A 14123-nucleotide genomic window follows, 5' to 3' on the forward strand; every position below is an offset into this window, starting at 1 on the left:
ACCCATATGGAATGCCAGCACTGCAGGCTGAGGCCTTAACCTGCTGCGCCACAGCACCCCCCCACACACACACTTTATTCTTTATTACATTTTTCTAAGTGCCAAAACTTTAAATGTAATACCCATTATATTTGTTCACCAAATATAAAACTGTAACTATGTACCTATATTTCGAAGTAACCTGGAAGCCCTTTGTTCCTTCTCACCTTTAAAAACCTGGCCTAGACCATAAAAATTTCTCTTTTCCTTTTACCTTCCTGAACTTACCCTGGCCTTTAAACTTTGGCTTTCCATTTTGTTCCAGATTCTGGCTTCCTACTGCCCTGTCTCCTCAACTGTCTGTGCCCCAATTGGAGGGCAGGAGCAGTACAGTGTTTCATTGATTTAGAATTGTGTGTGCATAGTTTTTAAAAATATTTCATTATTTACTATGAAAATGAGAGTGACAGAGAACGAGACACACACACACACAGAGGGATCTTTCATCCTCTGCTTCATTTCCCAAATGGCTACAATGGCCAGCGCTGGGCTGGGTCCTTACCAGGAACTTCATCCAGGCCTCCCAGGTGAGTGGCGGGGCCTATAAAGGATGCCAACATTACAGGTGGTGGCTTTACCCACTATATCAAAACAACGACCCCATAGAACCATGTTTTCAAATAGTTAAATAGCACAATTATTATAGTAGCTATAAAAGGTAACTGTTAGGGCTGGCACTATGGTATAGCAGGTAAAGCTATCACCTGTGAATCTGGCATCCTATATGGGCGCTGGTTCATGTGGTTCATGTCCTGGCTGCCCCACTTCCAAACCAGCTCCTTGCAAATGGCCTGGGCCCCTGCCACACAGATGAGAAACTTGGATGAAGCTCCTGGCTTCTGGATTCAGCTTGGCCCAGCCCTGGCCATTGTGGCCATCTGGGGAATAAAACAGTGGGTGGAAAATCTCTCTCTCTCTCTCTCTCTCTCTCTCTCTCTCTCTCTCTCTCTTTCCCTGTATAACTATGACATTCAAGTAAATTAAAAATAAATCTTTTAAAAAGTAACAATTGCTTTTCCTAGAATATAACTTTTAACTCATTCACTTAAGAGAAAAGCAAAGATTTCAAAATAAACACAACAGGATTGCATCCTGCTGTTCGCTGGCCTTCTCATCTAGACTGATCCCATGGTTCTTAAATTGGATTTCCTCCCTTTATCTTCCTCTTTCTCTCGCTTCTAAGAAACAATAACTTGTTTTATTGTGAGAGTCAGTACAAAAAAGAGAGTTGGGATGGTCTGGACCTGATGTGCTCATTGCATTTGAGCAAGGAAAGAATATTTGGAAAAGCTTTCTAAAAAAATACCACCATCCACATTGTTATCTTAAGCACATTCTAAAATGGATTAGAAATGATGGTGACAACTAGCCAATGACTTCATAACTCCACTTTCGTTGCTTTTGCAGAATATGCAAATCACAAAATGCCGGACTCTGGAAATCACCCATTACATTTTCTAAATTTTCATTTTCTACATTGCTACATTTTTACTTTGCAGACACAGAAAACTGGCTTGAAAGTCCCATGTCTAGTTAATGGCAGATCTGGGGCCCAAACCCCAGGTTACCTTACTTTGATTTCAGCACTCTTGATTCTGCCAAACCACCTTCAACTATCTACACAATGATTTTAAGCTCTGATGAACCTGCGCACCGAATGCTTAGAAGAGCCAAAGGAAGCTACTGCCACTTGGTGGCAGCATATGGAAATTGGCAGAAATTGGCTATTCAAAGGAAAATTCATTTATTTATAGAATTTTACAATTTGCTGGCATGTGCAAGCAATATGCTGGGTGTTTGGAGGGTCCTACCTTCCCAGGGTTGCTATTTCGGTAGCAAGGTCATAGGAAACAAGCGACTTAGTAAGAAAGTGTAAGTGTTAATGAGAGCCAGTGCAGACAATGCCATGTAGAAATTGAGAGGCTGACTACTGTAATGATTTCTGATAGGGATCTGGGAAGACAAGGATATAACAAAACTAGAGAATTGGGATTTAAAGAGAAATTTGTTGGAATAGGGGCAAGGCAGAGAATTCAATCTTAGATCTGGCTAAAGTTCTGAAATCTGAACTCTTAAACATTATGGGATACAACCACTTTCACTGAGTTGGGATGTAGGGTTGTGTGAGAGCACAGGGCCTTGAATTCCATGCTAAATGATTTGGATTATTCTGTAGACAACTGGTGACCATGAGCAGTTTTTAAATTTTTTTCAAAGTTTTTATTTAATGAATGCATTTTTTTCATAGATACAACTTTAGGAATATAGTGGTTCTTTCCCCCATACCCACCCTGACTCCCATCCCACCTCCCTCTCCCTCTCCCATCTCCTTCTTCATTATGGTTCATTTTTAGTTTGACTTTATATACAGAGGACCAACGCCATGCTAAGAATAGACTTCAACAATTTGCGCCCACGTGCACACACACAACATATAGACTGCAGTTTGGGAACAAAATTTGCAGTCGATTCTCATAGTACAACTCATTAGGGATGGGGGTCCTATATGGGGAGCAAGTGCACAATGGCTTCCTATTGTTACTTTAACAATGAACACTCTTATTTATGACATCAGTGATCACTCTTACCATGGGCTGCCAAGGCTATGGGAGCTTTCTGTGGCCATAGACACCATCAGTATTTGGACACGGCCATAAGCAAGGTGGATGCTCTCTCCTCCCTTCAGAGAAAAGTACATCCTTCTTTGATGGCCCCTTTTTACCACTGGGATCTCACACAAAGAGATCCTTTGTGTAGGATATTTTTTGCCACAGAGTCTTAGCTTTCCATGCCTGAAATGCTCTCATAGGGCTTTCAGCCAGACCAGGAACCCTTAAGGGTTGATTCTGAGATCAGAGTGTTATTTACAGCAAATGTCATTCTAGGAGTCTGCTGTGTGGACTGCTTCCCATATTGGACTTTCCTTCATTTTTAATTCTATTATTATTACCAGGCACTTGATGTTATTTGTATGATCACTTTTACACTTAAACCCATCTATATGTTGACTTTGACATTTAATATGATCATTTTAACAGTTAAGATGGCATTAATACCACCAATTTTATTGGGTTTAGAGTCCCATGACAAGTTTTTAGGCTGTACCCTTAGAAGTAAGTCTTTAGGAATGTATGAAAAGCTATACTGATATACAGTTATAGACTACCTCCTCTCTTTCTTATTCCCCCTCTTATTTTTAACTGGGAACTTTTTCCAATTGACATAATATACATATGATTAACTCTGTTACATAAAGAGTTCAACATATAGCATGAAGAAGAGAAAAGAAAAAGAAAGAAAGAAAACAAAGAAAAAAAGAAGTACAAAATAAATGTAACAATGATAAACTGTCCCTTTACAGTCCGGTCAACGACTATTCAAGTCATTGACTCTAAAAGTGACAATTTCACTTCTAGAGCTTTCATTTTAGGAACGCTATTAATTCCCCCAAATCAGGGAGAACATATGGTATTTGTCTCTTTGGGACTGGGTTATTTCACTAAGTATGAAGTTTTCCAGCTTGCTCCATTTTGTTGCAAATGACTGGATTTCATCCTTTTTTTTTTTTACTGCTATGTAGTATTCCATAGTGTACATCCCACAATTTCTTTATCCAGTCTTCTGTTGATGGACATTTAGGTTGATTCCATGTCTTAGCTATTGTGAATTGAGCTGCAATAAACATGGAGGTGCAGATAGCTCTTTTGTATAATGATTTCATTTCCCTTGGGTAAATTCCCGATAGGGGGATGGCTGGGTCATATGGTATGTCTATATTCAGATTTTTGAGGTATCTCCATACTATCTTCCACAGTGGCTTTATTAGTTTACATTCCCACCAACAGTGGGTTGGGTACCCTTTTCCCCACATCCTCTCTAGCATTTGTTGTTTGTTAATTTCTGTATGAGGGCCACTCTAACTGGGGTGAGGTGAAACCTCATTGTGGTTTTGATTTGCATTTCCCTGACGGCTAGAGATTCTGAACATTGTTTCTTGTGTCTGTTGGTGATTTGGATTTCCCCTTTTGAAAAATGTTTAAGTCCTTGTGCTATCTCTTAAGTGGGTTGTTTGTTTTGTTATTGTGGAGTTTCTTGATCTCTTTGTAAATTCTGGTTATTAATCCTTTATCAGTTGCATAGTTTGCAAATAATTTCTCCCTTCCTGTCGGTTGCCTCTTCACTTTCCTGATTGTTTCTTTTGTTGTACAGAAGCTTCTCAATTTGAGGTAATCCCATTTGTTCATTTTGGCTTTGACTACCTGTGCCTCTGGGTTCTTTTCCAGGAATTATCTGCCTGTGCCAATGTCTTGCAGTGTTTCCCCAATGTTCTCAATTATTTTGATGGTATCGGGTTGTAGATTTAGATCTTTAATCCATGTTGAGTGGATTTTTGTGTAAGGTGTAAGGTAGTGGTCTTGCTTCATACTTCTACATGTGGAAATCCAGTTTTCCCAGCACCATTTGTTGAAGAGACTGTCCCTGCTCCAGGGATTGATTTTAGCTTTTTTGTCAAATATAAGTTGGTTGTAGATGTTTGGATTGATTTTTGGTGTTTCTATTCTGTTCCATTGGTCTATTCATCTATTTTTGTACCAGTCCCAGGCTGTTTTGATTATAACTGCCCTGTAGTATGTCCTGAAATCTGGTGTTGTGATGCCTCCGACTTTGTTTTTGTTGTATAAGATTACTTTAGCTATTCGAGGTCTCCTGTTCCTGCAATTGAATTTCAGCATCATTTTTTCTAGCTCTGTGAAGAATGTCTTTGGTATTTTGATTGGTACTGCACAGAATTGACATTTGATGATATTGATTCTTCCAGTCCATGAACATGGCAGATTTTTCCACTTTTTTGTATCTTCTTCTATTTCTTTGATGTTTTGTAATTCTAATTGTAGAGATCTTCAGCATCCTTGGTTAAATTTATTCCAAGGTACTTGATTGTTTTGTGGCTATTGTGAATGGGATTGATCTTAGAAGCTTATACATTAATTGTTTGTGAAGTAGATACACACACACACACACACACAGAGAGAGAGAGAGAGAGAGAGACTGCAAGGACAAGACTCAGCTGCGCAGAAGCTGGGTCCAGGTCTCTCACATGGGTGGCAGGAACTGAATTACTTGGATTATAGCAGCTGCCTCCCAGAGCCTTCACTAGCAGAAAGTTGGAGTCTGGAGCCAGGCACTCTGATATGGGATATGTGTGTCTTAACTGGTTTTATAACTCCTAGGCTAAATGCCATAAATTTTACATTTTAAAGAAATAATTCAGTGTCATTTTCCAAAACTTTCTAACGTTATTGAACTATACAAGTGCTATGACCTGAAACTTGTCCCTCAAAATTTTATGTTGCAACTGAGTAGCCAGTGTGATAACATTAGCAAGTGGGACCTTCAGGAGGTGACTAAGTCATGAGGGAGGAGCCCTCATGAGTGGCATTAGTGACCATATAAAAGGGCTGGGGGGTGGCTTGTGGCATAGCAGACAAAACCACTGCTTGTGATCTGGCATCCCATATGAGCTCTGGTTCAAGACCTGGCTGTTCCACTGTCGATCCAGCACTCTGCTAATGCACCTGGGAAAGCAGTGGAAGGTGGTCCAACTGCTTGGGCCCCAGCGTTAACATGGGAGATCCAGAAGCAGGCCTGGCCCAGCCCTAATCAATCCAGCCATCTGGGGAGTGAACCAGTAGATGGAAGACCTCTCTCTGTATCTATTTCCCTGTTTTTCAAATAAATAAACTTTGAAATGAAAGGCTGTTGGATACTAATGGGACTCTTTCTTCTCCCTCCATCTCTTTTACCATGTGAAGACACCACAAAAAGACACAAGCCCTAACTAGACACCAAATCTACTAGCCTCTTGATCTAGGACTTCCCAAGTTCCAAAATCGTGAGCAATCCATTTCTATTATTTATTATAATAACAGGAACAGACTAAGGACAACAAGTATTATAGAGAGTGTCCTGTAACTCCAGCCCCATAGAGATAGTTGCTGTTAAGTGATATCTTCTAAACATTTTTTGGTATGTATAATAGCATTTATTAAGAGAAACAATTTTAACAAGCTATTTGTGCTCCTTTTTGACTTACTTTTTCACTGATCAGTGCAGAATGAGCCATGTTTCCATATCAGTACATGTAAATATGCTACTTTTTAAAAATAGTGCACCATTGCATATTTTCTCACTTCCTCAAGGCATAAACATTTTGGTTGTTTCCACTTGTTTCTACTACAAACAATGGTATAATAAACATCCTTGTGCATAAATCTGTACCTTTGTGAGAATGTTTCTATATGATGAATTTTTAGAAGCAGAAATGTTGAACCATAGTGTCTGAAGTTACTTTTTTATAGATACTACCAAAAAGCCTATTGAAAATATTATACCAATTTACACTTTCCGTGAGAATGTGCTAGGTTATCCATGTCCCTTTTAATGTTGTCAAATGTTTAAACCTTTCCTATAATGATAGAAAATAACCAACATGCATTCAGCGTACACAAGCATCCATGAATTAGGAATCTAATGTTAACCAGCCTCTGTAATTCTTCCATATGGTCTGAAAATACTGTCTAAAAGTTCATAGAGTCACATCAATATAGCCAGACATGCTAGATATCCACTCTGAAACACATACCAAGACATATGCCTGTTACATAACTATGCTCTGTGTATACAGGAAATATATGAGAAATAAAGAGAAATGGCCAGTAGAGTAACTTGGTTTTTATAGTAGCCTGGTTCAAGGAAATAGGAAACTCACAGATGAAGAAAATCTGCATCAGAGAACAAACACCTACTGAATGTAACTTGACAGGAACCACACCTGTCACTTGACTCTTTATCTTGTTTCATTTGCACTATGTACAAATCACATTTCCCAAATGGTGACAACAGCATTGCTAATACAGTGACTCATGTAATGTAATTGTTCTGCCAACATGACTTAGTATTGTTGGCTCAAATCCAAGAACAGATGATGGCATAGTTTCCAATCAGAGAAAGCAACAATAAATGAGTAGTTGCTTCTCTAAACTTAGTAGCAAACAGACCAACTTAGCAGACAATAATAATAAATCACCTTCATTCACATGAGTTGCTGTAACAAAATACTTTAGGTGATACTTTAAACAATAAGAATTAGTATTACAGTTTTCAAGGCTGGGAGGTTCAAGATCAAGGCACTAGCAGATGTGGTGTCTTGTAAAGATGCATCCGTCACAATTGAAACCTTCTGTTTATCTTCTCATGGGAGGAGGGTCTAGGCAAGGAACCTCTTTTATCAGGACACTACTCCTATTCATAATCACTTTCTAATATCATTGCCTTGGTGATTAGGTTTTAACCTATGAATCCTCAAGTGACAGTCATTCCATAGCATGAATTCAATTCACACGTCTGAGACGTATTCAACTCTCACTATCCCTGTTGTCTTCTTTTGTTTCCCCTTTTTCAGTAGGCAGAATTAAATGCTTCTTCTTGGGTCCTCTCACAACACTGCTACCTCCCCCCACCCCTCAGCACTCAGCCATGTTGAACTGTTGGCGGTGCCATGGACAGGTCAGGATCTCCTTCCAGGCCTTTGTCAACGTTGCTGTTTCTGTTGGTTCTGTTCCCCATTCTTAACTCCTTATCTGGCTAGATCTTACTCATCCTTTATCTCTTGGAATTGTGACACTACTCCTTGCATTGTTCCCTATTCTTCCAGGCTTGGGCTAGGTGCCTCTCCTCTGGGCTCCCACACCTCCCTCGACCTTCTTCATCACACCACTTAGCATGTTGCAAAATAATTGCCAGTTCAGCTGTCTGTCACCTCCAACAGATGGCACCATTGTGATCAGCATTTCATCAAGATCCTGGCACAGAGTGGGTCCACAATATATTTTTGAATGAAATGAAAATAGCCACCTTAATAATATGATATGACACTTTGTGATAGAAAATAGCCACCTTAATAATATGATATGACACTTTGTGATAAAACAGGTTTGACCAGAGGAGAAGATGTAGAAGTATGTTAGGAGTTTTAGGAAATAAAGGTGTTTGGGGGCCAGGCTGAGGCCTGAATCGGAGAGTTTGGGTGGGGTATTCAACTTTCTGGGAGTTACTGAAAATTTCAGCACAGGGGAGTGAGGGAGTGGTGGGTGATATTTTTAAGCACCATTACTCTAGTATCTGTATGAAGGATGGATTGAAGGTGAGAGTCACTGTGGTTACACAGAGCAGCTAGTGATCATTCAGGCAGGAAAAACAAGAGCTTGGGCTGGGCTGCAGATGGTGGAAGAAGACTAGATGGTGAAGGCCAATATTCAGCAATCATCAACAGGAGCCTGGGAAAAGCATCTCAGAGTGCCTTCTCTGGTTGTTGCAGTCCATTTTTCAAATACAGGTAAAATCAAGTTAAAATACACATTAAGATGGCCTTGAGAGAAAATAGTCATGGATTAGGATGCTTGAGTGTAGCTGCCAGAGAAGCTGGCCTGACCACTTTATAGCTTCCTTTTGTGAGTCTCAGCTAATGTTTTTATTCTTCTGAACAGCCTTTCCATGAGTTCCAACATTCTGAGCACCCAAAGGTACCTCTTAAACTGGCCTTAGGTTATATATGATTCTGCCAACTTGACATGTGTGTGTGAGGGGTTGTGTGTGTGTGTATGTGTGTGTGTAACGGTTCTCTAACAATGTTAGCATTCAAAAATTCAACATTATTGTAGATAGGATCTTTTAACACACACACATAAAGATAAACACACAAATGCACATACATTCATGCATGTGCACACATGCACCCTTAAATAGGAACACTTGATGAATTGAATAAGGTAGTTCACACTTGAAAAATTTGCCATACAATAAGAAATAGAGGAATTAATAGATATAGATAATAATAGAAACAGAGGAATTCTGATTTCTTTTCATAAATTAATGACAGTGAGTCCTAGAGCAACATCTGTCAAAATAAACTAAGAATATGTAGCTAGACTAGGTATATAAATGTTATTAGGGATATGAGGGGCCAGCGCTGTGGCATAATGGGCAAAGACGCCATGTGCAGTGCTGGCATTCCACATGGGCGCCGGTTTGAGTCCTGGCTGCTCCACTTCCAATCTAGCTCTCTTCTGTGGCCTGGGAAAGCAGTAGAAGATGGTCCAAGTCCTTGGGCCCCTGCACCCACATGGGAAACCTGAAAGAAGCTCCTGGCTCCTGGCTTTGGATTGGTGCAGCTCCAGCCATTGCGGCCATCTGGGGAGTGAACCAGCGGATGGAGACCTCTCTCTCTCTGCCTCTCCTTCTCTCTGTGTGTAACTCTGACTTTCAAGTAAATAAATCAATCTTTATAAAAAAAGGAATATGAAAGGGGATGATCAGTTGACATGTAGATATATGTTTTTCATTTTATGCAACCCATTAGCATGTGCTCTGCAGTTAGTCAGACCTGGTTCAAGTGTTAGTTCCTAATGCTTGGCTAGGTGATCTGGGGACTTTAACCTCTGCAAGCCACAGTTTCCTTAGATGTCAAGTGGAGTTAAGAATAATGCTAATTCCGGCTGGTGCCGTGGCTTAACAGGCTAATCCTCTGCCTTGTGGAGCTGGCACCCTGGGTTCTAGTCCCAGTTGGGGCGCCGGATTCTATCCCGGTTGCCCCTCTTCCAGGCCAGCTCTCTGCTGTGGCCTGGGAGTGCAGTGGAGGATGGCCCAAGTCCTTGGGCCCTGCACCCCATGGGAGACCAGGAGAAGCACCTGGCTCCTGCCTTCCAAACAGCGCGGTGCGCCGGCCGCAGCGGCCATTGGAGGGTGAACCAATGGAAAAGGAAGACCTTTCTCTCTGTCTCTCTCTCTCTCACTATCCACTCTGCCTGTCAAAAAAAAAAAGAATAATGGTAATTCCATAGGTCTTTTATGACAATCGAGACAACACATACAAAATGTCTGATACAGGATAGTGCTAAATATGTAATATCTTTGTTCTTTAGATGCAAGTGAAGGTTGTATGCCCCCTATTATTTCTGCCATTTTCCCAGCTGGCCAGATGGAGGAACAGTATAGTGGAGTCAGGAGATGATGATGGAGATGATTAGGCAAGAAGCCAAAGAGGAAGAGAATCTCCACCAAGGTAGGGAGAAACTAGAGCCTTCATAATGTTCACCTATGTCTGTGGATGTTTGTAACAAGTGGTTGATACTAGGTGACCTCCTACAATAACCTAGTATGCCTTGAAAAATCTATCCAAACCGTAAATCCACTGTGAACCTAAATGTGAAATTATGATTAAAAGTCTTTTCTCTCTCAAATGTTCCTCTTCTGGCCACAATTGCATATTTAGAACATCTGGACAGCTGCCACTTGAAGACTCATTCACTTTTATTCTACTGTAGTCTTTTAAAATGTGGCCTCCAGAACCAGATTACCTGGACCCCAATACTGGCTGTGCTGCTTGATAGCTATGTTATCTTTGGTAAGTTACTTAACTTCTCTGTGCCTTGGTTTGCTCATCTGTAAAATGACCACAAAATAGTAAGTCCCTCATAAGATTCATAATATTGCTGTGAGAACCTAATGAGACAATTCCTATGCTACCCTGTGTTATGTTTTTATGTACATGCATTGTGTTTCCAACTGGACACAATTGTAACACATACTATGGGGCACAGTAATTGTATCCTATTCATCTTTGGGGTTTATGTCCAAAAGACAAATGCTGTTGGTTGTGAGGAAACTTGAAGTCATATTTTCCATAATATACCAAGTTTGAAAGGCTGATCCAAGGTGGTTTTTAGTTGACATTTTCTATTTAGGCCAAAATTAGGGCATGGAAATAGGTCAGCTGCCACTTTAACTTTACAAAACAAAACCAGACACCTTGAGTATCTTAACTACACTTATAACCCAATGTGTGGCATGCATTTTGGACCTTTGTTTTGAAGAGATTCTCAAAAGAAGAAAGTATTTTAGCAAAGTAAAACATTTCCACTATAGGAATGGTACTGCACAGGACTCAGGTTTTCTTTCTTAAGAAAGTATCCATTTCTTGAGAGCATGTAATTGGCTACAGATGGATCCATCTTGATTTGTTGCTTAGTGACAGCCAAAGGAAGTCACCCTATGGTGAACCACAAGTCTGTTTGCCATTATGGTTTCTCACAAAATAGCCTTGGAGCAATGTTTGGAGAGAGCAGTACCATGCTCATTTGATCCCCAAATGGTTACCTTGGAGAGATTCCACATTCTGAAGCCTTGCTTTGCTCTGGGGTGCCCTAGGACCACAAGAAAGATTTGGGTTGAAATAATAAAAGGTTCAGTGGCTCCAATGAGGCCCCCTGGTTATTTGACATCACTGCTTACAAATGAGGCTTTTTCCAGAAACTCCAAGGGAACTGATAACTACGTATGCTCCCGCAAGATTCCCAGTTGTAGGGGTCAGTCTGGACTCAATTACAGTCTATGCTCTAATAAACTCTTATCTTTCAGGCTCTTTCATTCCCTTGCTCTCCACAGACCTTGTATTAGTTTGCTAGAGCTACCATATCAAAGAACCACAAACTAAGTGGCTTAAAATAACAGAAATTTATTGTCTCACAATTCTGGAGGCTAGAAGTCTGAAATTAAATTGTCATCAAGGTTCTGCCCCCTCCTCTATAGCCTTTAGGAGACTCATTCAATGCCTGTCTCGTAACTTTGGTGTATTGCTGGCAATTTGTGGTGTTCTTTGGCTCTCATATGCATCATTCCAATCTTCCATCCAACCATGGCATTCATCTGACATGTCTTCACATTAGCCTCCTTCTGTGTGTGTGTGTGTGTGTGTGTGTTCAAATTTCTTCCTTTTATGAGGACATATAAAGCCATATTGGATTATATTTCATTGTAATGAATTTGTTTTAACTGGATTGCTTCTGTGAAGACCCTATGTCCAAATAAGGTCACATTCTAAGGTAACGAGAATTGTCATTTTTTTAAAAAATGATTTATTTACTTATTTATTTATTTTTCAAAAGGCAGAGCAACAGAGAGAAAGGGAGACACAGACAGATCTTCAATCTGATGATTCACTCTCCAAGTGGCTACAACAGCAATCTCATATGGAATGCTGGTGTCACAAGTGCTGGTTTAACCTACTGCTCCACAATGCTGGCCCTAGGAATTGAGATTCTAACTTTTTTTTTTTGCAGGGAAGGGACCAATTCAACCTGTAATGTACCTCTTCAATGTTGTTCTTTTTATTTGATTCTTTAATCTCAGTAAAGTCCCTAACATTCTATGTTGTTCTAGTCAACTAACCCTTTTCTGTCTTCAATTCTTTCCAGATCCAAACTAGACCTGTGACACCTGATTCAATGACTCCATCTTCTGTATACTTCCATTCCTCTTCCCAAAAAAACTCCAATCCTGGATCAATGCAAAGGCATCTGCCTTCTTACATTGGGCTTCTGAGTGCTGGAAGACAAAATCCTGCTGGGGCAAGTGCTGTGGGCATAGAAGGTTAAGCTACCACCTGCCATGCTGGCATCACATACAGGTGCCAGTTTGTGTCTTGGCTGCTCCACTTCCTATGAAACTCCCTGCTACTATACCTGAGAAAGCAGCAGAAGATGACCCAAGTACTTGGACCCATGCTATCCCCATGGGAGGCCCAAATGAAGCTCCTAGCTCTTGGCTTCAGCCTGGCCTAGCCCTGGTCGTTGCAGGCATTTGAGGAGTGAACCAGCAGACAGAAGATCTAAGATGCGTGTGTGTGTGTGTGTGTGCCTGTCTGTCTTTCTGAAACTCTTCTTTTCAAATAAGTAAATAAATCTTAAAAAAGAGGAAATCCTGCCACCAAGTGGGTGGGTGCCAGCCACTGTGATTCATGATCTCCAATCCCAACTCAGTTCATGCTGCTTTTTAGAATCCCCCCGGAGGAACAGAACCAATAAGGGACTAGGAGATGTGGGGGGAATATGCAGGAAGAAAGAGAGGGGATAGGGAGAAGGGATAGAGGGATGGATGGGTGGATGGATGGATGGGGTGGATTTTTTTAAAGGAATTGGCTGTGGAAGCTGGCAAGTTGGATTCTGTAGAGCAGGCCTGGCAGGCTGGAGGGGGTTGAGACATGTTGACTGTTGACACATACAATTAATCATCACACTCTTCCCTGCTCCACCAGAAAGATTTGGAGCTTTCTCCAGTTTCATTAACCTTTGGTTGTAGTAAAAGGATGCTGTTACTTACTTTCTAGGGAAAATGGACATTTTCATACTGCTGTTGTGATGGAGTGTGTTAAGCTTCTCCTGCAATGCCAGCATCCCATATAGGCACAGGTTCATGTCCCACCTGTTCCACTTCTGAACCAGCTCCCTGCTAATGTGCCTAGTAGAGCAGCAGAGCATGGCCCAAGTTTTTGGGCCTCTGACACCCAGGTGGGATACCAGATAGAGTTTCTGGCTCCTGGCTTCAGCTTGGCACAGCCCTGGCTGTTGTGGGCATTTGGGAACTGAACCAGTGAATGGAAGATGTCTCTGTGTGTGTGTCTCTCCCTCTGTCTCTGTAACTTTGTTGTTCAAGTAAATAAAATAATGGACATTTTCAAACAGGCAGTCCCTAAGCCCTCCTTCATAAAATGAAAATCCTTCCTACATCAGCAGCCCCCTTTGCCTCGTGTTTTCTTGTCATGGAGGAAGAGGGCTCACTCCTTCTGAGTCCAGGCTCTCAAGCTTCACTCTGGGTTTGGATTACCACTGCATTTTCAGGACCTATATAGTGTTAGTAGCATGGTGCTTCCTCCTTAAACATCTGGTGGCTAACTGAATGAATCCCTCTCTCAACCCTTTCCTTTAGCCTCCCCCTCCCCTTCCCTCTATTTTCAACCTCTGCTTTATCCTTTAATGTTTCTCATTAGCACTTAGGCAAACTGAAGTTTGTCTCCACTAAAACACTAACATAACCAGTAACTTTGACTATGTTTTTCATTTCTTTTTTGACAAAAGTGTATATATTTATGGTATCATAAATATGGGTCAAAAATGGGTCAGCATTGTGGCACAACAGGCTAAGCAGCTGCCTGCAAGTCCAGCATCCCATAAGGATGCTGATTTGAGTCC

The sequence above is a fragment of the Lepus europaeus genome, chromosome X (genome assembly GCF_033115175.1).
Source record: "Lepus europaeus isolate LE1 chromosome X, mLepTim1.pri, whole genome shotgun sequence".
Taxonomy (NCBI): Eukaryota; Metazoa; Chordata; class Mammalia; order Lagomorpha; family Leporidae; genus Lepus; species Lepus europaeus.